The sequence below is a fragment of the Pteropus vampyrus genome, unplaced genomic scaffold (assembly GCF_000151845.1).
Source record: "Pteropus vampyrus isolate Shadow unplaced genomic scaffold, Pvam_2.0 Scaffold80, whole genome shotgun sequence".
NCBI lineage: Eukaryota > Metazoa > Chordata > Mammalia > Chiroptera > Pteropodidae > Pteropus > Pteropus vampyrus.
Window position 1 is genome coordinate 3,739,767 of NW_011888861.1, and position 24,169 is coordinate 3,763,935.

Here is a 24,169-nt window from a genome sequence, read left to right on the forward strand (position 1 = left end):
ATGTTCCTGTTTCCAGGTTTAGCTATTTCCTGGTTCTGTGATCATAATAAATTCCATAGCTCTAAAACATTAGAGCAAATTGTGTCTTCTGCAGGAGTTATTTACAGATACTCAAACAAATGGTGCTTTCTGAGGAAAGAGGACTATGTATGAAAACTCCATGGTAAAACCTTTCGTATCAGCCGTGGTGGCAGAACTTCCGAGGAGCTGTCTTTGAGAGTAATAATGTCTTCATTGCTGTGAGGCTGAGTGGAGGGAGAGGCTCTCGTGTGTTCTCCTGCCAGCTAACACCTGGCTGCCTCAGAGCAGCCTGCCTGGTAATTAAACCCCTGAGTCTCCGCAAAGATTAGAGGGACCAGATGAGGAGAAGGATGCGGGAGCGAGGTTAGTCTCACCCTCCTAGCTGAGGTGCAGAAGGCAGTCACACCGCCTGGGAGTTCCAATGGTTGTGGGACAACCACGAAGGCAGTGAGGTGGCCGGAGATGTGACCATTCTCACTCCCCACTGATCCTCCTCAGAGTGAATACTGCTTTCTCTAGTCCTACCCAACCTCACTTCTCTTTCTCCTGATCCCTGAAGGATACTTTTGCAGTAGATATATTATCAATTTGAACTTCTGAAAACATTAGTAAGCAGTCTGGACGAGAAGGTAGAAGTTTCAGGATTTCTTTGTTGTTTGGGTGGTCCTGAGGGAGAAGGATACAGTGGAAGGTCCTAGACTTCTGAATAATGGAAATCAAGCAAGCTGACGGCAATGTCATCTGTCACCCCCTAGTCCTATAATATGCTAAGACTCAATCTTATTCACTTTAATGTCTATTGTGTTAAAAGACGAAGGGGGTTGGGTATAATTCCACACCACTGAAGTTGTTAGCTCTTTGTCCATTTATTAAGTGGAGTATAAGATTGAAGCACTTTCCCTGTTAATTCACATGCAAAATACCTTTTGTTTGGATTATGAAAATCGGGATAATTTTATTCACATGTTAGTGCCCTCTAGTGGCCAGCATGGTGCCCTTTAAGAGGGCCTTTCCTGATCTGCACTATTTCTCATCCCTAACTAAATAAAGCACCTACTTCACAGTAGTTGAGTACGTGTCATACAAGCCTGTATTTCCTCACTATGATTTATCTATCACATAGAAAAAAAAAGAAAAGCTTTGTTACAGAACAGATAAAGTAGTGCTATTGTTGCATCAAATTAGGATAAATCTTACATCTATTGCACATCTGTATTATAAGTCAGTGACAGAAGACTTTTCAAAACTTTGATGTAAATATTTGCACAGCCAATCCACTCATTAAAGGAGGAGAATTATACTCTTGGCAATAGCGGGCATGCCCTCTGCTGGCTCCACACTCATAGATAGATAAGTTTCATAAAACTACAAAATCCTCTCAGCTATTTTCAGCTGGCCAAGGTAGAATTTGTTTTCCTCACTCAGAGGCTGATATAGTTAACCTTCTGCTGTCTGTATAACTTTAATATAGTTTTGTAGAGTAAAGCATTATTCACTCACAATAATCTTTGAAGGAATCATGTAAATTATGTTTTGTTTTTGACATTTTGTTTTCCTAGTCAGTCCAGCCAGTTAAGTAGTAAATGAAAGGCTACCCGAGCTTGATCAAATACATAGAATCACCTAGGGGTCTTGTTAAGATGCAGGTTCTGATTCTGTAGGTCTGAGGTGGGGCCCAAGGTTCTGCTTTTCTAAGGAGCTCCCAGGTGGTGCCAGAGTCGTTGGTCAGAGGACCACACTTTGATTAACAAAATACTTGAGTAACAAGGCGATAGGTGATACAGTCTGTGTCCTCAAGAAATCTTATGATCTGAAAAGACTGGAAAAAGAATACAAGTAATTATGGCATAAGACAGAATGTGATAAAATGTGTGATAAAAGTAAAAAAACATGCTTCGGAGAGTTAAAGATAGAAGTGATCACTTCTGTTTTGAAAGATCTGGAAAATTTTCATGGAGAAGGTTATTTTGAAATTGGACTTGAGGTTTGGGTTAGTGTGCAACAGGAATGGGTAGGTGTGGCGAAAGCACAGAAAAAGCACAGATTCTGGAAAACAAAGAGTATATCTGCGAATAAGAAGTAGGCTGTTCGCCTGTGATGGAGAAAGTGTGAGGTACAGTTGGAAAGGTAGGTTGATGTCATATTGTGGACTGTTGGACAGTCTAGGATGAAAACTCTGGCCTTAATTCAGGAAGCAAAGAGGAGCCAGCAATAAGAAATTTTGAAATATGAAGGTAAATTGATTGAAGCTGCAATTTAGGAAGATTATTTAGCACATATATACAGGATAGACTAGAGTGGGGAGTGATGTCATTTTCCAGACAAGAAATGACGGGACAGATAACATGACTAATATTAGCACAAGAAGAATAGAGAATAGATAGGATATAGTTTTGGATCTGTGTGTGACAACTGCAAGTATTCATTCCTATATCTGTTGATTACACTTTTAATACCTTAGTGGCCCAAACAAATCACATGTCCCACAGTTCCTGTGAGCATGATATATTGGGCACCATTATTGTAGCAATATGAATACCAAAAATATTAGATTTTTTTCTTTATTTTTCCTGTGAGTATGTATTCATGAACTGTACAAGTTAACCACTTACTGTGTTGCTTTTAAAACCAATCTTTAAAATGCTTTTAAAAATTTATTATGATCTATGGCCATGCCATCCTGAACAAGCCCGATGTCTGATCTCGGAAGCTAAGCAGGGTTTGGCCTGGTTATTACTTGAATGGGAGACCACCTAGGAAGACCAGGTGCTGTAAGCATTAAAAAAAAAAAAAAAAAAAATTCTTGTGGCATCTAGTGTTCGCAACTGTAGAGTCATACTCTCAAGAATAATCACTAGTTAAATTTATTTTCTCCCTTAAAACAAAACAAAACAATTCTGTTAGGTGACTTACAAGCATGCAAAACTAGCATTGTTTGAGATGGTTTCAAGAGAATGTTTTTCATAAAGAGTTCTTTGTTGAATAAAATAAAATCTTTAAGAGTGCAACACATGATATAAGCTTTATAAGGACTCAGAAATTAAGGGAACCCAGTCTTTTCTGATGGGTGCTTTTGGGGAAAACCCTACCTTATATCAGCCTTACATGATAAATTATAAACCTGATTTTAGAGACCTACGTATTAGGAAGAGTTTCCATACAGGAAAAGGCAAACACTGAAACAGCGATTGAGCCCATTTTAAGAAAGATACTTGTCCCGCATGTTTGAAGTTTAGTCTTTCCTAGAGGTATGCAAAACTTTTCAAGGTTCCTTCTGACCTTGCAAAGCTATGACTGGGTGATGCCTCTTACCCATCCGTTCATCGATTTTATGTCATTCAATCCACTAATGAAATTTATTAATTCCAAGCACCTTCTATAGTTCAGAGAATTTCTGTGTGAATATAATGGAAAAAATCTTTATCAGTTTGTCAACCAAAGGAAACTAGCAACAAATATTAAACCAAAAAGATTTTCATTATCTCAAAAATTGGACAAATCCATATTGAAAGTTCCTAACTAAAAACCTCAAAAATTTGATTCGGTAATGAAATCTATTCTATTCTAAGACTCAAAACATGATGATCTATTTCTACAGAGGTAAATTGGATAAGGAAGACAGCCTTCTAAAGAAGCAGCCTTAATATATAACATGGAGGACTATATGTATTTGGTTGTGAGCTGACCATTTGTCTAGACATCCATCCTTCCATAGTTATACATCCATACATCCTTTGGTTTATTTTTTACCTGTATCAACCTAGTACCTGCTGTTAAATGATGTTAACAATAATTATGAACATTCCCTTTACTCTCTTAGCATAGAAGAGAATTAAGTGAAAGTAAGTACTGCAAAAATTTTTTCCTCTTGCCTCGAAGTTATGAGCTTTTGTATCCTAATTAGGCCCCACTGGACCACAGTTCATCATTGAGACTCTACTGAAACCAATAATGATCATGTTTATTTCACATTTTTGACCTGGGAATCGCAAAGTGATTTACCAACATTAACTCATCAATCCTCCTATCACTTCTGAATAAGACACTCATGTTTTTGAACTCAGCATATAAATGGATTCTCTGTTTCCAAGAGAATTTAAATGTCTTAGCTACCATTAAATATGGAGTGAGGAGATAATTAAAACGAAAATCATCTTTTTCTGAACTACTTACTGCTTGGTGGTCTGAATGTCTTATTTTCTGGAAATAAAGAAAAAAGGGAGATAATGGGGGCATAAGTTTTGTTCATGTAAAAGTATTAAATAAAATCATAGTAGAGAAAAATTATTAGCCCCAAATGACCATTCTCCTTAAAACACTTTCTTCATCTGATGCGGTGCTTAATAAAATGATGAACATGAAATGCTACTGCCTGCTCTGTGTTAACCAAATGGTGAATCACAGCCTGAGAACGAATGAAAACAAGTCTCCAGCTAAAGTGCCAAACTTCTGGGTCACCCTAGAGATATTTCTCGTATTCCCAGGACTTTTGATGTTCTTCCATTCCCGTGTAACTCAGCTTATAGTAAATCTTGATGCCAAGAATATTGGTCAGTTTTCTAGCAAAATCATGATGCTCTCAGCCTGGGAGTGGGCACTGTCCCACAGGCGAAGTAAAAACGAAAATCAGAAAAAGAGGATTATTTCTTATGGGAGGAAATGAGACAGTGTGCTGTTCATTGTAACATCATTCACCATTCCTGGGAATGGGAGGCGTTTCTGAGAAAGTAGAGATTTTTATAACACTTAGTCTGGCAAATGAAGCAACACTTAAGATGACTTAAATATTGAAAAGACAGAAGCATGATAGCGTGTGTTCTCAATCATATCAAGTTATCACTGAGACCCTAATTTGCTTTCTTTACACTGTTAGTTCTTCCTGAGCATGGAATAGGGGCCTTGGGACAATATACATGGGTCAGTTATATTAAATTCTGGAAATTTAAGTCTCTATAAAGAGTCAACTACCATTTTGTTAAGGAACAAAGACTGCTTTTTTTTTTTTTTTTTTTTTTTTTAGCAAATCCGGCTTGTGTTCATATTACCCCCAACCCCTTTTTTTAGAAGGGAAATTTCAGTATCTCATTGCCGTATTTAACTTTCTATTTTAGTAGCTGCCAGTGCATGTATCCTCTCATATAAAGCCTACATGGGTTCTTCCCTTACTAACTTTTTAAGGTTTGGAATATCCAGCCTGACCTAATGGTAAAATACTCAAAAATAGTACTGATACCAGCACCCTAGGCACACCTGATAGGGACCTTTTTCATGCTGCTTACTTATTTCTTGATCAAACAAAGACTGGGTTTGGTGCTGGCTGGTTAAACTTGACAAGTGATGGGCATACTGATTCCTCAGAAAGCTTGATATCTGGACTACCAATGTGGTGACTTCTTTCAGTCAAGGACCGATTAACTACCTCATGTGCCTCTAGGTATCTAGGCCGACCACAGCCGAGAGGGAGAATTTCAGATAGTGTCCGGCTGGGTTTTGGCCCCTTGCTCAGAGGTCTCCGTTCCCTGGAAAGAGTGTGTAATTAGCTGCTGTGAAGTCGAAACAGTGACAATGATCCAAGTTGGAAATTAGAACCAGAGCTACAATAATGGGCATAGGAGAGCTAACACGGAAGAGCTGGGCACTTCCTTGTACCTAGTGCTGGACCATGCAAATTAGACTGCTTGGTGCTTTACCTCTTTCCTCCATGAGGCCTCTAACGTCAGAGAGCTATGGAATGTTGGTCCAGGAAGAAGGCCCTTGACCTCATGTAGTTTACACACGGGGAATCTGAGGCCAGAGCAATGGAGAGACTTTTACAAGGTAGCAGTTAGCATTGGATCTTGGCCTGGTATGTGGGTAGCCTGCTGTCTACTACCAGCCTCCTTTCAAGTCATTTTACTTTGATTTATATTCCTCTAAATGTAAGATTGAAAATGTGACCATCGTATGCAAACATTTTTTAAAATCCTTTTGTACAGATTTGAAATGTGCATCAGCTTTCTCTAATTTCTCTAATCCACTGACTGAATTTAAGATGCACCATAGATTTAATGATTAGTTTCTTGGGGGGAGGGGAAGAAAGGCTACTACTTTTTATGTACTCATCATATATGGAACAAGTCCTAGGTTCAGAAATGTTAAAATACGAAAAAAAAAAAAATCACGTGGATATCACATGTAAGTTATGTGTGTTATATATAGGCTCTTTTACACTCAAGCATCTGCTCCTTTAAAGTCATGCTTTCAGTAAAGTCAAAACAGTCTTGGGGTGAAAGCTGACTCCTAACAATACATGTTAATAGGAATCAATGAGGGTTTAGGAATACAATCCAGAAAATGTATTTCAGGCAACCTAAACTGCTAGCTAATAGCTAAGCTAAGCAACTGGGAGTTTCATTGACCACATGTCTCAACCACATTTACCACATTTCTCACTAAGGAACGTCCCCAGTGTGGATGAAAAGGCATGAGATATTTAGCAGGTGAGGGGCAAAAGGGAAGTGAAGAAGCTGGGTATTCCACATCCTCAATAATTCAGCTGCATTACTAAGAATTTTTTAAACGTATATATGTACAAGAATTTCTGTTTCGCAAATTGAAAAGAGTTCTGGAGATGGATGGTGGTGATGGTTGCACAGCAGTGTAAATGGACTTAATGCCATTGAACTATACACTTACAAAAGGTTAAGACAGTAAATTTTGTGTTTAACCACATTTTTAAAAGTATGTGCCTATATATACAAACACATATTTATATAAATGTTTTTCATTGGTTTGATGAAAATGTATCAGCCATGTCATCCATCCATCCATCCATCCATCTTCATTCATTCACTCAACAAATTTATTAAGCCCCTATTATGTGCCAAGATCTGTGTTAAAAGCTGGGATACAACTATAAATACAATATACTTTCTATCCTTGAGTTACTCACAAGTTAATTTGGGTGAAGGCTACATGAACAATAATAACCACCCAGCATGGTGGGGAAAAAATGAACATATATATGGAGTTAAGATGCTATCTAACTGTGCAGAGTTGTGGCATGTCTTGGCACTCGTCAAGCAGAGAGGGATATGAAGTGATCACCTGCTGAAGGACAGCATGAACAAAGCCTGGGGAGCAAACAACATGGTACATAGTACATGCAGTGAACTGTCACTGTTCACTCCATTATTGATGAATTGATGATGTGTCATGAGGCCAGTGGATGGTGTGCTTCTAAGGCTGTGAAATAAAGAAGGAAAGCATAGAGGGTCCCAAATGCCACGTTAAGGAGTACAGACTCTTCAGACCAGTGAAGCTCAGACCACATTCTCTAGTGGCCTGAGGAGTCCTCAAAGGACCCCACCACCACCCTGGACCTCCATGAACTTGCCTTCAGAAGTCCTTGGTGGTGATGGGTGCTGAGGTGGAGGAACCAATAGGTCTACATGAATAGCCTCAATTTTATTTATTTTTTAGGTTTCAATGTAAGGTTTAATTTGAAGGTAGGGTTCTGGCTTAAAAAAACAACACCACATTTGAAAATCACTGCTATTGGTGATGACGACTCACCAAAAATTATTAGAGTTCATGGCAATTAGTTTTGTGTTTTAAAAGTCAGTATTCTGCCTTTAAAGTGATCAAAATGTTTTAGCCATTTCCGAACCCTGTACTTTACCTAGCAGCACTTTGCACATGATAAGCATTCAATGTAATGTTCAGTAGGAATTATTTTAGGGATATGATTTATGTGCTGTTGCCATAAGGGTCGATTTAAATAGCATATTGCCCAGAAACTCAAAAGGAACTTGTAGAAATATAAACTAACTTTTCTCTTTACTCTTTTTCTTTATGTAAAATTGGACTGCAATAATTATTTTCTTCCTGAGCTTTCTGTCTGTTTTTGAGACATTAGCTTTTATAATTTGATGCCTTGTACCTCGTTGACAACTCTGAATCTGTATGTAGGATTGAACTTTGTGGAGAATAACAGTTAATTGTATTTTTTAATGCTTAAAATGATATTCTGGGCAAGTTTTGTTTCTTTATGGACTATAGCCAGAATCCTACTGTTTTTCAATTTGTTTAAATGTAACAGCTTAGACAACATATGTACATGTTCAGTTGAAGATAAAGTATATCATTATTTTTAGCTTATTACAAAGAAGACCACATTTTCTCCTAAATATCTTGATATAAAGTAAATTGAACACAATTTCTGCACAAATCATTATCAAGAGATTGGCTGTCAAGTGTACTTTTTTTTAAGTAGCAGTCTCATAAGAACCAATGAGACTTTGCAAATTTAGATATATTCTAAGCCTGAAATGTGGTTGAAGATGTCAGTTTTTAAACAACACTTTGAGAAGTAGTTAGCTTAAAAGTATAGCAATTCAGAGTACACTGAGAATGATTTTGAAGAGTAAAGTCTTGAAATCCTGGAAAGAAAGTTGACAGATTCATTACAATTAGGAGACAAGCAGGTAGAACTCCCACTTGTGAAAATTTTTCTTCTCTAACCAACTTCTGATATTGGCTTAAAAAAAAAAAAAAAAACCCTCCAGCAAACCCTTAAACTTTCCAGCTCCCAAATCTACTGCATAGACATTCTCCCAATTTCCTTATATAGTAGAGTAATAGCACTGCAATCCATTGCCCTTTCTCTTAAGGATGAGTAAAATAGGTCTATGAAAAATGCTAGAACTGAAATGTATTTTTCCTTCAAGCCTGGTGTCTGTGTGTGTGTGTGTGTGTGTGTGTGTGTGTGTGTGTGCGCGCGTGTATGTACATACACATAAACATACATGAACTTACACATATGTTTGAATGCACCAACTAGAAAGAAGAGGAAAAATAATTTGAAACTAACTTCCCAGATTCTACCACCATTACCAATATCTTATATTAATTCTAACTTTGTTATACTATTGTATGAAAACATGTTAATGTGCCTCATCCTTTGGCAGGCAAGGTGATGTTATGAGAACCTGAATATTTAAGTATTGGAGATTTTTGCCTGATGTCCTTTAGTCTTGCTGTTTTCAATGGATTGAGCTTTGTAATCATACATAGGCATCAGACTAAATTCACAAATGAATGAAGTGTTAGTTTCCTCGGTGTTTGTTATTTTTGTACCACCATAAAGATATTTCATGGTCTATTGCCAGTCTTATCACATGCTGGAAAGAATTACTCCTCTCCCACCATCTCTGAAAACTCTACCCAGCTACATTCTTAGAGTCGTGTCATATATTCCTGAATTCAAATATACGAGGCCCACGTCCCTTGTATGGTCATATGCTCTCCCACACACACACAGTCACACACACACATACATACATACAACAGAGAAAGAACAGTAATGGCAGGGACAGTGCTCACCATTCTCTTTAGTGAGTATATATCCCCCAGCCCATCCACAAGATGGGCTGGATGGAAGATGTGAAATTGCTGTTCCCTTCGTGGGTTTTGGTACCAAATAAAATGACCACACTTATAATCGTTGTCCCGTTTAAAATTAATGAGGTACAGCATAAATGATACATACTTTGGGTTGGAAGAATTGTATTCAAACCTGTTCTCTGCCACTTCCAAGTTTTGTGATCTCGGGTTGTTGCCTAATAGCTCAGAATTTATTTCCTCTTTGGTCAGGTTGGAATAAGAAAAACCTCCTTTCACAGGAAGATTAAATGAGAACCAATACAGGAAATTCAGTTTTTGTTCATTTTAATTTAAAATTATAATACTTTCGAAAAGCAGATGAATGTACATCACTAACTGCCTGCAAGTGGTACGAGGTGGCAAGAATTGCTTCGGGGAGGGGAGGATTAAGTAGCCACCTCTGATGACTGACTTTAGGGCACTGGCTCTCCACCATGGCTGCACCCCAGACCAATTAAGTGCAGATCTCTGTAGGTGAATCCCAGGCTTCAGTATGTTTGAAAGTTCTCCAGGTGATCACAATGTGCCACCACATTTGAGAACTGCCACTTTAGGGGGATTTGAGTCTTCAGTTCTTCCAATGGCTGAACGGATGATCTCTGGCATTCTACCACCTGTACTTTATTTTTTTTGTTTAAACAAAACAGGAACTTAGACATCATGCTAAAAGTATCTTAAATAATAAAAAATAAAAGTATCTTCCATCTGACTTAGTTGAAATTAGATTAAGTTCTCTCCAAAGAGCCTATTATTAATAGGTGAATATTTGGGTGGCAAAGAGAACTGAGGTCTCAAGACGTCTGAAGACAGGAGCAGTTCATTACAAGGGAACAGACAGAGAAACAACTGGAACTAAAATAATAGAAACCCCAGCAATTTTAAGCAACTTGTTGCATTTGGAAATAAGTCCTTGCAAAAGCACTACCCCAGAATTGATCGACTTCCCTGAAAGCTCAGGGTAATGGCCCTGATTGGTCTTGTTTCTTGAAAAGTTGCTGCATCTTCAAAATGTGGAATGAGGAAAAAAGTTCATTCACTTGTGATCACAGTAACCAAAATTCAGTTAATTAAATTAATTTTTAATAAGATGAATATATTTTTTCAAAAAAAAAAACCCAGTTTTTATTTTTTAGAGAACAGACTAAAATAACTTCATATTCAAATATTCTCTGATTTTTTAACAAATGGTGCTGGGACAGATAGAAAGAGAAACAGGAGACATGCGCAGAAGAATGAAGTTGGGCCCTTTACACCATATACAAAAAAATAACTAAAATGGATCAACGACCTAAACGTAAAAGCTAAACTATAAAACCCTTAGAAGAATCTTGAAACATAGGAGTAGATCTTCATGACCTTGGATTTGGCAATGGATTCTTATACCTGATTCTAAAAGCACAAGTGACAAAGGGAAAAATAAATTAGACTTTATAAAAAATCAAAAACTTTTGTGAATCAATGTCAAAAAAGTCAAAATACAACCCACAGAATGGAAGAAAATATTTGCAAATCATGTATCCGATAAAAGTCTAGTTTCCAGATATATAAAGAACTTTTAGAACCGAACAACAAAAAGGGCAAACAACTCAATTTTAAAATGGGCAAAGGACTTGAATAGACATTTCTCCAAAGATATACAAATGTCCAATAAGCACATGGAAAAGATACTCAACATCAGTAGTGGTAAGGAAATGCAAATCAAAACCACAATGAGATACCACTTTATGCCCATTAAGATGGCCATAATAATAATAAAAAAGAAAATAACAATTGTTGGCAAGGTTGCGGAACAATTGGAACCTTCGTAAATTACTGTAAAATGGTATAGCCACTGTGGAAAATAGTTTGGCAGTTCCTCAGAAAATCACACATAAAATGACCCAGCAATTCCACTCCTTAATCCACAACAGGCATTCAAGCAAAAACATGTGCAAGAATGTTTATAGCAGCATTCTTCATAATAGCCTAAAAGTAGAAACAACCCAAATGTCCATCAGCTGATGAATGAGTAAACATAATGTGGTGTATACATACAATGGAGTATTATTTAGCCAAAAAAGGAATGAAGTAGTGATACATGCTACAGCATGAATGAATCCTGAAAACATTATACAAAGTGAAAGAAGCCAGTCACAAAAGGCCACATGTTGTATGACTCCATTTATATGCAATGTCCAAAATAGGCAAATTCATAGAGATAGCTCAGAGCTGAGAGGAGGGAGTGGAGAGTGCCTATGGGGTTTCTTTTTGGGATGATGAAAATATTCTAGAATGAGATAATGGTGATGATTGTACAACATTGTGAATGAATGTACAGAGAACCACTGATTGTATACTTTAAAATGATTAAAGTGGTGAATTTTATGTTATATGAATTTTTACCTAAATTAAAAAATATATTTCTCTCTGACCCCATCTCTTCTCCAATCCTCTGCATGTGGTCTTAGACTAATCACTTAACCATTGCTAGAAGGTATCATTCCATCAGTTTTCCTTTGTAGTAATTCCATTCTCATCCTATACTTTTTTTTCCTCCAATGTCATACTTCTGCAGAGACATCTACACCTGTCTTCACTTCCTTACCAGCACTTCCGTTAATCACTTCTCCTCAGGCTTTGGTCTCCAAAAGAGCCAGTGGAAACATGGCAGACATGAAAAGCCTCCATCTGCAGATTTCACACCTGACCTAGAAGGCTCTGCATTTGCTCAAAAGGAAGTTTGGGTGTCTCTGGCTTCCCAGGGGGCCTTCCAGGTTTTGAAATTAGAAATCTGTTTCCAGTGTGGCCCTACCACATAGATGGACAGACTCGTCCACCACAGCATCACCAAGGAATGTTAACTCTTGGGAATGGGATGAAGAACTCCCATAGCATTTTCTGGCAGGCACAGGTGATTCCTACAAACTCAGTAGAGTGGAAGTCACACGTACAAAAATCTAAATTTGTGTCAGAAGATGTAATGCTGTTACTCACAGAGCTTAAGTGCTTTTAATTCTAGATAATAGATAGTCAGCTCTGATAGCTTTGGAGATTCATCTCTGAGCCCACATAGTAGGCCAAGAGTAGACAAAAGCTGTATTCATCATTCTCTTAATTTTTTTCCTCTTATTTTTTTTTCTGCTGGGGTCAGCAGAAATGGGATATATATATATATTTTAGATCAGTATTATTATGATTATGATTATACCGAAAGACCTGTATGGGAGGAATGCTGCAATCTGAATTAAAAATAGCATTTTATGTCCTCCCACACACAGCACTTGAGTGTTCTGAATGCCTTTTATAAATGCAGACTTTCTGCCTGGCTAGATAAAAGAAGCTGTCACTTCATTTCCATAACGAAGTCATTCCCAGGAGAATTCCATTGTTTTAGCAATAGAATTTTTGTAAAAGGCCTCTTATTTTGCCTGAAAAAGGTAACAAAAATGAACTTTTGAGAGCTTATTCGACAAAACAATTAAGGAGTTAGAAATTTTCTTCTTTTTTGATATGTTAGGAGTTGTAAGTGCGAGAATCCCCTGAGCCGTGATATTAGGATAAACCCCTGAACCTGGAAGATGAAGGAGGAGGGCAGGAAACTTGTTATTCTTCCTTCTAATAGAAATGGGGATATGTCTTTCCCCGAGAATGTGTGTTCTAGAACCCTGTGATAAATAGTTGTTGCTAGTTCTAAAGAGTTTTAAATATTTACTTTTAAAGAGATGTAGGAAACTTTAGAATGCTCATTATGTAAAGAAATTTCTTGGAATTTTTAATGAAACATGATTATCAGGTATTTTAAGTTTTAGGACTCTGAAGGCAGAAGGCAAACTGTGGCTGTATCTCGCTAGGGTCCTTTGCTCAGAAAATACTAGTTGATATTTCTCTTCGAGTTTAAAACACTATGGCAAATGCAAAGGTGCTTCCTTGTACACTCTTACTCGTAAGTGGCTCAAGCGAGCATGCGTGCATGTGCTTGCCCTCAGCACCCCTCCCCTGTGCTCCCCCCATCCTCCACAATGGATCTTTGCTCCAAATAAGGTATCGAATCTTTCACTCCACATTCATTGAAAAAGAATAATTGTATTTCTTGGTACTTCCCCAGCACCAGGTAACCCACATCAAAGTATACCTGCCTTTGGTTTTTCAACAGGTAATCCTGGACTTAATGCCAAGTGGTTTTTCTGTTACTTGTTGTTCACAGCTGAGACTATTGAAATCTCAGTTTTAAGCTAGAATAGTTTTATTAAGCCTCCTTCAAAAGGAGAGAAGTTTTCAATAGGGCCTTTGTCTGGCAATATTTTTTTCTGATTGCATCAGAAAGTTGTAATATTTAAACAAGGAAGCAGCTACCTGGAATGGTATGAAAAAAGAGGTTAAAATGTAGAGTCATTTTATTTTTGGCTTTTAATGGAATAAAACAGACAAGAAGAAAAACGAGGTTGCTGCAATATAATTATGGAAAGCCTACCGGTCCAAACATTATGCAAAATTTGGGTAGTTAAAACTGTTGCTGATTTGAATTTTGGAAAATAATTCTGTTTTTAAAAAATCTTTGAGTAGCCTTTAGTCATAACTTTTAAAGCATTATCGGAGGGCCTGGTTGTAGCTATGCTTTTACATGGTAGTATTTCATTAAATGAAAAAAGAAGTGTGACTTTTTTTTAGCATTTTACTTTCTTGTTAATTTCAAGTATAGAGTACAATGGTTGGACATTTATATAGTTTATGAAATGATCCACTCGATTACTCTATATCACCCATCTGGCTTTGCACATAGCCATTACATTACTGCTGACTACATTCCCTATGCCATACTACCCATGCCATACTACCCATCCCCGTGACCATCTCTCAACTACTAACTTGTACCTCTTTGGTAGGATGCTTCCAAAGTTCTCCTTTGAGTACCTTTGGTGAATTCGGTTACTTGTAGTTATCCAAAAGGATAGTCTGAGGATGTCTGTAAATTCTATCTGGTCTTTTTACTTTGACTCACTGATCAGTATTTTGTGAAGTCAGGCCAAATAAAATACTTGGGGATACTATCATCTAACTCCTAATATGATGGCAAAAAGAGAATGAAAGGAAAATATTTAAATTTCTTTCTTTGGATGTTTACTAATTTTGTTATAAAAAGGAGAGCAATTAGAGCAGAAAGGGAAAGAAATTTAAAGCCTCACAATGCTCAGGGACCAGAACAGCCCATGATGTATAAATGCTTCATAATGATCAACGCATGAAGCGCAGGCTCTGTCCCCACCTTCCCCATTTTTCCAGACACTTTTTTAACACCTAAACCAATCACTGCCCTTTTGGAGCAGGAGTGAATAAAACTCTCCTCCAGGGAGAAGGTGTGTGATGACTCATGGCTGCCCGAGAGGGCCTGTAACCCAGGGGATGTGCAGCGGCAGTGTGGTCTCCTATTTCTTGATCCACATTCCTGTCTCCTGGGCCCCAGTACCTTCTGTTGGACTTTAGCATCACCACCCCCACCTCCCACCCCCGGGAGCAGAATATTAGACAAATAAGGCCAGGAAAAAATTGTGCATAAGGAGCACATGCCACCTTGGTCTTTAAAGTCATAATTTCCCAGAGACGTCATTCTACAGCTATTCGATGCAGTTTAGGTATTTCTCATGTGTATTTTCATCTTATTATTGATGTGTAGATTTACTTTTCTCTGGCTGCATAATTATATTTCTTAGCAAACTTTGCTTATATCATTATGGAGATGTAACCTGCATACAAGTATAGACACCTGCTGAGTCTATGTGTGAGTGGATAAAGCCTTACCTTTATGTGATAAGCTGCACTAATAATAGGAAACAGTGGTGTGGATCAACATGAATTATAATTTTCAAAAAGTTTCATCATAGGATTTTTCAGCATATTCATCTTTGTGATTATGTGTTCTTTAGGCAGATACTAATTTTAGTGTGTGTGTGTGTGTGTGTGTGTGTGTGTGTGTGTGTGTGTGTGTGTGTGTTTACCTAAGCACAAACCAGTTAATATCAGTAGAAAATGTTCCAAATGCATGCTCGATACCCAAGAATTGCCATTTTGGAAAAAGATTTTACAATGGATAAATCACACAAATCATCAAGTGTCGGTTGAAGAGAGATTGCATGATATGATGAATAAATCATAATTTTCAGAATACCTTAGGTTTAGGCTTCATCTCACCCTTCACCTCCCTCCAGTTCTTGAAATCTGACTGGGTACCTGTACTCTCAGGAAAGTTGTGTATTACCATAGCCTTCCCTGGGGAAGGGGAATTTTGGCCACGCAAGACCAACATTTATGCTCTTTAGAGAGCACGGTGGAGATAGGCTCTGCACCTCTCTGGGCTGAGTAGCTCATCCAGAGGAAGCATTTCTGAACTCTGCCATTGCCAGCAGTCCTGGCTGCTTCTCCTTCTCCCTCAGAAAGAAAATACAGAGTTGGCTTTAGTCCTGGTTTGGAAAAAGAGGCTCTTACAGAATAAATATTTCATTGATTGACTGACCAATTTCCATATTGGCTTATGTAATGATTTTCCTCCAAGTCGCCAGAAAGGGACTCTCCTATTTGATAACCACAGAGTAAGGAGACTTGTACACATGACAAAGTGAAAGTAAAATACCACATTCTCAGTCACTTAATCAGCCAGTATTTATCAAGGGTTTATCATTAGCAAAAGCACTCTTATGCTTACAAAAAGAAGACACACAAACCCTGTCTTCGCAGAGTTTACTATAGTCTGCCTGGGGAAGTGGTGCCTATTTTAGGATAAAGAATAAAATGATTAGTATCTTAAGGAAAAGGAATAAAAACTATAGGAGCTCACATCTAAAAAAAAAAAAAAAGTACTTCTGATTGAGAAAGTTGTAGCATAGGAGGATGAAGAGAAGAGTGATGGAGAAAGGATTTGAGCAGGTCTTGTTAGGTATGGCTTGAATTGTGACACGTGGAGTAGAAATGTGAGCTTTCAAAGATGAAGAGAGAAGCTCGGTTTGGCTAGTACAACAAGCATAAGGAGAGAAGTAGGGAACGAAGTTGGAAAAGCATGTTGGGGCCAGATTGTGAAGGTCTTAAACGTCAGATTTGAGAAGATTTTCAGCAAGCTGTAGGAACCAATACAACAGTATGACATGGAGAAGTCGTATTATATAATCTACTTCAGAAGTTTGTTCCAGCAAAGATGACTCAAGATGATTTGGAGGGAGAATACCGAAGGCAAGAAGACCAATTAGCAGGCTGCCGTGAGAGGAATAGAGTCTGAACTAGAATGGAGGTGTGGGAATAGATTGCAGGCTTCATAGGACTTGACAACTGATGGACTGTGGGAGATAGAGAAGACAATGATGTCATTAGCATGAATCGGAAATAAAAGAGGAGGACTGGTTTGGGGAAAAAAAAGATGGGAAGTTTTGAAATAGACATAATTTATTTATATCACGCATATCCAGCAGCTTGTTCGGGGAGATGCCAGGCCTCAGGATACCGATTTAAGAACTATACACAATAAAAGGAAATTATTATAGAAAGAGAAGAGAACTGAGCCTGTAACCTTGGGGAATACATTCCCTAGGATTAAAAGGAATAATAGGAAGGGACAAAAGCCAAAAACTAGCAACAGAATGGTATGAGGAACACCAGAATAGTACTGTCTCAGAGAAAACAGGAGTATTAGTATATTTTTGTGCAAGAGACAAATAAAACAAAGTGGTTTAAGCAAATAATTGGAATTGATTGTATCATATATGTAGTTTTCTATTGCTGCATAACAAATTACCGTAAATTCAGTGGCTTAAAACCACACCCATGTTATCTCACAGTTTGTGCAGGGCAGAAGTGTAGCCATGGCTTAGCTAGATTCTTATTCATGGTTTCATAAGGCTGATAGGGTTTTAGCTAGACTGCATTCTCACCTGGGGGTCATGGTATTCTTCCAAGCTCACAAGATTATTGGCAGAATTTATTTCCTTGTGGTCGTAGGACTGAGATCCCTGTTCTGTTGCTGGATGTGGGCTAGGCACCACTCTCAGCTCCTAGTGTCTATCTCCAGTTCCTTGCTATGTGATGTTACCTTTCCCTCTCATATGTCCTCATGCTTTAAATCTCATGCTGTCTCACCAAAGGACTCGCCTGATGAGGTCAGGCCCACCATGGATAATCTATTTTAAGATCAATGGATTTAAGATCTCAATTTTATCTGCAAAATCCCTTCACGGCAACAGCACCCAGATTAGCATTTGATTGAATAATGAGGAGAAGGTATGTGTGCACTGGGGGACAGGGCAATTTGGAATTTTGTCTTTTTACAACATAACTAGATTCATCTATGGATAAATCTAACTTTTGGCATGGCTGGATCCAGAGGACTTCATTGTCAGCTTTCCTTCCTACTGTAGAGCTTCATTCTCGAAGTGGGCTTTACTCACAGAGTGGTGAAACAGCTCTTAGTAGACCATGCATCCATGATCTCACGAGGAGAGGGCGCCTCGTTCCTCTTAGTCCCAGCCAGTCCAAGAGAGTCCTTTGATGGGCGCGGCTTTGGTTATGTCTCTATCCCCCAAACCAGTCATCATGGTGAGAGGGATATGTATTCTTATACTCCAGACCTAGGGCATATGCCCATCGTTGGAGCCAAGGCCTGAGGTCATCCCAGCCCAAATAACAAAAAGAATGGGGAAGGGATCATTCCTGAAAAATGCTGTTCAGGCAAAATTGCTAGTATACTAAATAAAAGGAAAAGAGAATTAAAGGAACTACTATATCAAATATTATAAAAGAAGTCAGGAAAAGGCCACTACATTTGGAAAGCAGGAAGCCATTCTGAAAGGAAGACAAGGAAGTTTATTTTTTTAAAAAGTGGTGGAAGTCAAACTTCTAAGAGTTTAAGATAAACCTGGTGAAATAACGGGCATTGAATTCATACTACATGTTAACACGTTTGTTGGTGAACATGAAAGAGATGACAGCCCTTTAGGGAATGTGTCAGGATGTGGGGAAGGTCTTTCAGATTAGCAGTGACTGATATGTTTGTAAGGTGAGAAGTTTCTAGTAAAGGAAAAAGATTGAAGGGGAGATAGAGGGTGGAATTGACCTCAGTAGGGCCTGAAGCCAGTAGGAGGAGAACAGACTAAGACTCAAGACTGAGAGCCACCAGAAAGTTTTCTCAGATTTTGAAATGTACGGACTTTTTTTTTTTTTTTAAGGTGGGGGTCATCTGTCACTTCTTTGGAATAGACAGGTATCATTATTTTCAATGTAGCCATGTTATAATGATTAAATATACTCAAGATCCTAAGCCTCTGTCTGCCTATCTAATAGACAGAAAGACTTATGCTTAGAGCAGTGGTTCTCAAAATGTGGTCCCGAGACCAGCAGCATCGTCATCACCTGGGAACTTGTTAGAAATGCAAGTTCTCTGGCCCCACGCCACGCCTACTGAATCAGAAATTCTGGGAATGGGACCGGCAATATGGTCTAACAAGACCTCTAGGTTTTTCTGAAGGTGGTTCAAGTTCGAGAGCTGCTGCCTCAGAGCACACACATCTCCCCTCCACACACCATGAGAGTTTCCTTAATACTGGCTTTTGAAATGCTATGAGAATCAAAGATATAGATTGGCTCCTGGTGATCTGGGATGGGAAGGGGAGAGTGTTGTAAATCTTGAAAGGAGATGGCAACTGTTCAGAAGCCACTAATGACTAAAAACCTAATGGATTGGCAGAACAGAAGAAAGAAGGCTAAGTTATAACTTAATTGTTCTCCAGTTCACGGAGGGCTTTCATTTGGATTGCAGGCATCGTAGGAGCTCCACGTCCCTAGAGGACAGATAAAGGTGAGAAGGGTTTAAATAATCAGAGTAGTGCTTCCTTTGGAGTACGTGTTAAGTCGTAGAACAGGTTCTGGATATGGATCATTTAATTTAAATTCAGGCTCTTCTACTAGACACTATTATGAGACTGCAAAAGAAGGGCATGGCAAGGTTTCTTTCATCAAGGAGCTTATAAACTTTTCAAGCCTTCAAGACTTAAATAAATCCAGTGGAGTATAAAGAGACAATGCAACGGAGTGCCGAATTGAAAAGGACCTTGGGTTAAAATGTGTGGTAGAGGCTGTAAGTGCTGTGGGCAGTCAGGGGAAGGAGGAATTGACACTGTGTCATTTTCTTCTCTGGTTGGTGGATAAAACTGTCAGCCTGGAATAATTTCCTAGGTCTAGTGGCGGGGTATTGGACAACTCGGCTTTAAGAAATCTTTTTTCTTGCCCTATCTTTTCTCTCTGAATGTTCTAGTTTGTCAAAATTATTAAGTCAAAGAGAAAGTTGGTATTTCAAGACTTTGAACTTGAAGTATTAATATTTTTGCTTATAAAAGAAACTGGTAGGAGAAATTACATTTTATCTTGGGTGTCTTAAGTGGAAAGAGACTCAAATGAAAGTTTGGCGTACTCGTCTCGAACAGACTTTGAAACTTACTCCATTCATGAGAGAACATGAATGAGCCTGTCTGAGGATGCCTTTATTTTGTAGGATGAAGAAAGCAAATTACTAATTTTCCTTAGTGGAAGAATTAAGTTGTACTAGATCTGGGGTAGAGGGAATAAGAAAACACTTCAGATGAACACAGCATTTCCATTGCTTTTTGTTTCTTCGCATCATGCTCCTCGCTTGGGTAAGTAAACAGATAAGCAACCAAGAACCAAGACAGAAAGTTCACAGGACACTCTTGTAGTTGGACATAAATGCCATTGAAATCTGGAAGAGGAATAAAAAAAAAAAAAATGATATCCCGATGGTCAAGAGGAAGCCAGCAAATTTGGAACCTAATGCAAAGTACTAAGATTTTTTTCAGATGTTTACGTAATATGATCTGTTTTTAGCCCTCTTGGGGTGGGTTTTCTTAACTCCAGCTGTAGCATGCAGGTGTTAACAGAGATCTTCCTTTTATTTCTTGTGATAATAGGGTGACTTGAGACGCATTAGGAAGCCAGAGTTTGCCTTTGCTGTCATATCAAGGGTAATAACGGCACTGACTAGTGTTCCTCCAGCAGAAATCACTAAATCTTTGTTGCTCTGATGGCCCCAGCAGTCAGAAAGAAGAATCATCTCTTATTCCAAGATATTAAGAACAGTTCTGTTGCTCATTTCTTTTTTTTTAATTGATATATAATTGACATATAACATTATATTAATTCCAGGTGTACAACATAATGATTAGATATATGTATATATTGCAAAATGAACACCACAATAACTGGTTAACATACAGTCTGCCACTCATTTCTTGATCAAGAAGATTCAGTTGAAATGGCCAAGAAAAAAAACAAAGATGAAATAAGAGAAATGAGTTGTACATCCCTAGTTCACATCATATAATGCATAGGCTGTTTCTTTTCCCAGGAAACTCTATGCCTGGCTAACTTTTGCTCATCTTTCATTTCTCTGCTTAAATGTTACTTTTATAAGAAAAACCTTTCTGAGCCTCTCCTCTAAATGAGGTACCCCTATTATGATTGCAAATCATGTTGCTTATTTTTCCTTTATAATGCCCACCCAATGTTCAAATTTTATACACATTCTAAAAATAGTGTACTGTAATCCTCTATTTTCTGTCTCTCTTGAGGCAACAAGCTCCTTACAAGCATGATCCTTGTCTGTTTTGTTCACCAGCGTGAACAGAGAACCTGTTGGGTATACTAAGCACCAAGTAAAAAATTTTTTGAGCGAATGAATTAATTATAAGAAAGCACTTTGTAAACTGTATTCACTATAAAAGCCTTGGTTAACTATATTAGTAGTAGGCACTTTCTTTCTCCCTCTGTCCTAATTTTTTTCTCTCCATTTTTCAGTTCCTTATTTTGAAGTAAACTTGCAGTGTTTTACCAATTCCAAATCTAAGATTCAACATTATTCACTCTTGCCTTTTTTTGAGATAAGGGACCCCTTTTTTTCCCTCAAAAATATTATACCCACGATGTTAATACTGTGACTCCCACCTTTGTTCAGCATGGGCTTGTGACTCTGAAAGGAAAACATGACTGGCCCTTGTGGATGATTTATTTGGGAAACAAACAGGATTCCAGCATAGCACTTAAATTCTGTTTTTTGTCATCTCCAAAGCCACTCATGTAAGCTCCCATACCTCAAGTATGCTCCTCAAGAATTCACAAGTCAAAATAACTTGATAATATTGGCCCAGGAAAAGCCATTCCTGGCTCTATCTTCAAGGAGGGAAAAAAAAATTTAAATCCAGGTATGGAAAGTATTAATGATCAGAATATGAATAGGTCTTTTCTTGAAAAGCAGCAGACAACAAAAATTATCCACTCCTCCAGCAGGTCCTTGGCGCACCACTTCTGTGTGTTAGTGTTATCCTTGGTGAGTGGAGATGGCAGAGAGCCAAGTGGAAAATTTCACAGCCCCACAGACCTCTAGTACACTAAACACTGCAAACCAGCCATCTGAGGGAGCCATGCGGCCTGGACCAAGTAATGATGTGCCTGCACATGCCTCTCTCCGTCACCTTCCACTCCCCCTTCCTCTTTCTCTTCCTGCTTCAGGCCCTCACTCTCCTTCTCCCTGAGATTCCAGACGCCTCTGCTTCCCATCCTCTGCTTCTCTCAACCCCTCCATGGAAGGAGAAACCTTCGCATGGTGGCCCTCGCAGATGTTTGGATGTTCGAGTGCCCCAGAGATGGTTGATTGTTGGTGGCTGGCCAAGGCTGGCTTTTATATTCTGGCTCAGAGCTCAGTTAACAGGCTTATGACCACTAATAATACTTTGCGTTTACATAGTGCCTTTCTTCTCAGGAACTGTGAGTGCTTTGCAAGAGTGATCTTATTGATCTTCCCAACAACCCAGTGAGGTATGAAAATGGCAAAAGGTCCTAGCTCCCTCCTTTTTGCAGAGAGTAAAATCAAGTTGCTTGTTTTGAGGCTGTGTTGCAAATTTGCATCTCAGCTTCAACTTTATTGAGGGGAGAGGGCAGGGAAGAGGAGTGGGGGAGGCTGGCCTTGCCATACTACTGTGTCTCCTGGGGCAAGAACCAACACATTGAATTTCTTTTCTACAAAAAAGTACTGGAAAATGATCAGTTAGTCTAATTGATTGTGAACTTCGTTTGTTGAGATAACATGTGATTCGACCATGCATTTACCTTTGACTTTTTCTTCTGTTCTATTCCCATGCTAGGTATCTCTCCCTTCTCTGTGAAAGGAAGAAAGAACACGCCTGAGCCTAAGAGCACTCCAGCTTCTGTGAGAAGTCTCCATGGTGAAGGAAGGCTGGGGCTCCCCGTGAGCAGCGCACAGTGAATGTTGTAAGTTAGCAAGGGCAACGTCTGCAGTGGCTTGCCTGGCGAGGAGTTGTGAATCATTGGCTGTAACTGAGCCAGGGTGATGAAGGGGTGTTCATGTTAGCTCTAGGTGATCATCCAATTAATTTCTTTTTTTAGGGGAAAGGTTCTGTTTTTATTTGCCGTGAACTTGCCTTTCTCTCAGCGTCTGTGGTGCACTGCTCATTATCTCCTTCTGGAATAAAAGTGGAATGCAGTGATTCTTTCATTGAGGAACGCCCTTTCTCCTGGCACAGTTAAATAGTATCAAGTTTAGAGTAGCCTCGCAATTCTTTTATGTTGGTGGGTAGGGAATCAGAGTCTCCAGGCTTGAGATTAACAACCAGGATTGACACGGGCAGTTATTTTTATTTACGTGAAATTTTTGATTGAAATGAAATGTTCTTCTGGCTTTCAAAAATCCGAGGTGTGCAAGTATAATCAATTGTTTTGGGTGCTTCTTTTATTCAAAAGAGATGTTGATTTCCTGTTTTTTTTTTTTTGTTTTAATCAGGCTACTGGGTTGGGATTTTGTGAATTATAAAGTAGTTTTTGCAGGGCAACTGATGGTCACCTTTCATGAGGAATTTTAGGACCAAGTAATTGAAGAGACAGTATGGGCTCCAAAGAACTTAATAGTCATGAAACTTAAGGGCTTGGCCAGTTCTGCTTTCTGGAGGTTTTACCTCATTGATAGACTGTCACCAAAAAAGTTTAGAAGAGTTTTGACCAGGAAAGAATACAGGTACAGGAAACTCAGGATGGCCTAGGAGTATATTACCCCCAAATTTTAGAAGATGAGGAGCCAGCCTCGACTAGGTTTGTGTATGTGTGTGTTTGTTGTGTATTCTATGTAGACATAAATACGTATACTGGTTTGTATGCATATACACATATATGTCTATTTATAAATGACTATATATTTTCAGCTTCTTAATAATTCAATCAATAAACTTTTCCAGGTGTTTATTACCTATTTTTTTTTCCAGTTTCACAAAAGATTTTGAAAAGCAAGATGCAGTAATATGAGGCATATATCAGGGAGAAATAGCACTAACATTGAAAAGAAAAATTTCCACTAATTTTTTTTATTTCATGGTTTTCTAAAAATTTTTATTAAAATATGCATATTTATCCATATGAATGGGTTAAATAGTCATATAAAACAAGCTTATTCAATTCAGTATCTCCCAGTGCTTCATAGTGTATGGATAACAGGACATACTGGTGTTTTAATATGTTTCCATTTTGTACATATGAACACACTGGTTCCAGAGGAAAGTACACAGCTCCTGGAATCAAGTGATCTGAATTTATGCCTCATCCTATGGTTAAGGTCAAATAAGTTTGCAACGTTGGACAAGTCACTAAACCCCATGAAGTGTTATTTCGTGAGTCTATAGATCTATCCATGTTA

General features: G+C 38.4%; 1 protein-coding gene across 11 annotated transcripts in view; it reads left to right on the plus strand.

Moving 5' to 3' along the window:
* Positions 1–24,169, plus strand: part of ATXN1 (ataxin 1) — a 372,466-nt gene that overhangs the window by 205,839 nt on the left and 142,458 nt on the right. For 10 of the 11 annotated variants that reach the window (XM_023532254.1, XM_011362861.2, XM_023532255.1 and 7 more), the window contains one exon: positions 22,611–22,737. The gene's annotated coding sequence lies outside the window, so the exon portion shown is untranslated. Of the gene's footprint in view, positions 1–22,228; positions 22,285–22,610; positions 22,738–24,169 lie in introns of all 11 variants that reach the window. The other variant, XM_023532253.1, reaches the window with a different exon arrangement.